Here is a 3,158-nt window from a genome sequence, read left to right as displayed (position 1 = left end):
GTACCCCCGGATCTCACTGGGTGCCACCGGGTACCCCTGGTCCCACCGCGTACCCCCGGATCTCACTGGGTCCCACTGGGTACCCCCGGGTCTCACTGGGTCCCACTGGGTACCCCCGGATCTCACTGGGTGCCACCGGGTACCCCCGGATCTCACTGGGTCCCACCGGGTACCCCTGGATCTCACTGGGTCCCACCGGGTACCCCTGGATCTCACTGGGTGCCACCGGGTACCCCTGGTTCCACCGGGTATCCCCGGATCTCACTGGGTGCCACCGGGTACCCTCGGATCTCACTGGGTCCTACCAAGGACCCCTGGTCCCACCGGATCTCACTGGGTCCCACCAGGTACCCCTGGTCCCACCACGTACCCCCGGATCTCACTGGGTCCCACCGGGTCCACCCCAGTCCCCCTACATCAGTGCACAGCCCAGCGCAGAGCCTCAGCACCGGCCCCCAGGGCAGGTCCCAGCCCAGCTGCCCCCCTGAGCCCCCATCGCCCCCGGGGTCCCCACAGGGCGGGGGGGCACCAGCACTGCAGGGACATCAGTACCATCTGGACACCAGGACCACCAGAGCACTGGGCCAGCGGCACCACGGGTCACCGGGACCACCAACACCACTGGGACCTCCATGGCACAGGGACCACCGGGACGATTGGCACCACCAGGGTTCCTGCTGTTTGGCGCTGCCTGAGGGTCTCAGCCCAGCCCCGGTGGTGCAGACCCCCATCCGTGCATTGAGCTGGGTATGGAGTTTATCCCGAGCACCCACTGGTCCCGCAGTGCCAGGCTGAGCCAGCGGTTCGGATTAATACAATAATAAGAGAGGCGAAGCTGATCAGGGCCCGTAATTACAGTTACGTATCGCAGGATCCGCTGCGCTCCGGGCGAGAGCGGGACCAGCGTGTGCCAGGCCCGGGCAGGCCTTCACCTCCCAGCAGACACGGCTGACGGGCCTTGGCTCTGCACTCCCAGCTCGTGTTCAGAAAATCATTAGTGTCATTAGAGCTCCTGGGTGGAGCATGGCCCCGGGCCAGGAGCGCTGCGGGCACTGCGAGGGAGCAGGAGCGGGAGTGGGGTCAGGCGGGGTGCAGTGGGGGGGGGGGGGGGGGGGGGGCCGTTGGGTGGGTGGGCTCGCGTCTCGGGGGAGCTGGGGAGGGCTGGGAGGTATTTTATTTGTGGGGCTTCTTGTAGGCACTGACTGTTTCAGTCTTGTTAATGACTTCATAAAACTCTCTGCCAAGTACAGATTAATGAGCAGCCAAGTCCTTACCCTCCTGTGGGAAGTGACAGTGCAGCCTGGTTACAGGGGCTGCTCTGGGGTACATCTCCCCAGCACAAGGCTGGGCAGCCCCTTCCCCTCCCAGCAGCTGCAGTGGCCTTCTGGGATACGGCCCCATCATCCCCCAAGTGCACAAGGGGAGCAGACCCTGCTGCAGCCAGGCCATGGCAGAGCCTCACAGGCAACACCTGCCACGACCATCAGCCCTCGAGGAGCAGCAGAAGGGGAGGGCAGGTGGGGACCAGAACACGTGGCGGGGGCTGTTTCCCTGCTCCTGCCCATCCTCCTGCTCCTCGGGGCTGTGATCAGGGGCCAGGACAAGGCCTGGATACAGGAGGGCACTAAATGCTGGCAGAGGCTGTCATGGAGCAGTCACGGGGCTGGTGGAGCCCCTGTCACCACCGGCAGGTTTGTCACATCCCCCGGGGTCCTTTGGAGTGAGTGGCCGCACCCCAGAGCAGGGACCAAATCGCAATTCCCTTCTGTGAGCACGAGTCAATGCCGGTACCTGCCTCACCCCACCACTGACGTCAGGGTGTCCCCACGCTGGGATTCCCATCTGGCTGGAGACCTGGCCCGGGGGTGCAGCAGGTGTGGGTGCAGGATGAATGTGGGAGCCGCTGTTTGTTGCCCAGAGTCAGCAGAAAGTACCTGTGAGTCCCTGCTGGCTGTGCCGTGCTCAGCGAGGGGAGAGGAATGAGCAGACAGGGTGTGATCGTGTTGCCACACCGAACAATGAGACATGAGAAAAAATGCAACAGCTGCTGCTACCTGGAAGACAGATGCTGAAAAAATAACGTGGGAAACTCCAAAGTGGGAAACTCCAAAGTTTACTGTGGAGATACAGCTCAAGCAGCTCCTGGTGGCTTTGGGACTTTGGCTCCACTCAGACACAAAAACATCCTTCTGTCTAGAGTAAAACAGGCCCTGAGCTGTGTCCATCTGCCCTCCCTCCACCAGCCAGAATGACTCTGGTCACACCTCTGACTGCAGCTCAGGGGGATTCACAGGGAGAGCCCTGCTCACACGCAGTGTAGAGCAGCTGGTCCCTTGGCTCTGGACCAGGGAATGGTCCATGGATCTGCAATATTGTCACCAGCCTCAGCCTGGGCTGGAGTGCACAAGCTGGAGGTCCCAGGGAGCTGAGCTGCTCAGTGCTGAGCTTGCTGGAGTGGGTCTCTTCATCCCCAGGCAGGGGCAGGAGGGCTGAGCCAGCCCTTGGAGACAGGACTGGTGTGATCACAAGCTGTTCAATACCTTCAGAGCAGAAAGGCCACGCTCAGCCAGCCTGGGGGGGGGGCTGGCAGCACATGGGGCTGTCATAGTGCCTGGGTGGCCTTGAGGACGAACAACTTCAGCAGGAACTGGTGGGAAGAGCTTCAACCATCATGCAAAGACCATCTAGTGCCAGACAGGTCCGTGATCCCCAAAGTGTAGCAGAGAGAACCTCCCTGCCCTACTCTGCCTGGCCCTTCCGATGAGCAGGAGCTGCAGACTGGCTGTGTCAGCAGTGCTGATTCCCTGGGAATCAATGCCACGAGGGGATCTCCTCGGCACCAAAACGGGCAGAGCGGGTCTGTGCTCCAGCACAGCCCTCACTGGTGGTGACAGCTCATGAAGCATCGATGTCACAGGGCTGGGAGCTTGCCTGGCCCCGGGTCTGGCTTCACCGCTCCAGTCTGGAGCCCAGAGAAGGACAGCACGGGTCACTCCCCTTTGTCCTCCCCTGTGCACTGCTGCCTCCATCGCTGCCTCCTCCCCTCCGCAGTGGCCGGGCCGTGCTGCCCCTGCGTCAGCGTGGGCAGGAGGGGATCAAACAGGGTGAGCATCACCCCCACCCCACAGCTCGGGCAGCCGAGGCTCGGCTCCCTGGCT

The sequence above is a fragment of the Manacus vitellinus genome, unplaced genomic scaffold, assembly GCF_001715985.3.
Source record: "Manacus vitellinus isolate BGI_N305 unplaced genomic scaffold, ASM171598v3 scaffold_72_pilon, whole genome shotgun sequence".
NCBI lineage: Eukaryota > Metazoa > Chordata > Aves > Passeriformes > Pipridae > Manacus > Manacus vitellinus.
The sequence above is the reverse complement of the archived record's forward strand: the minus strand, read 5'-3'. Positions refer to the sequence as shown.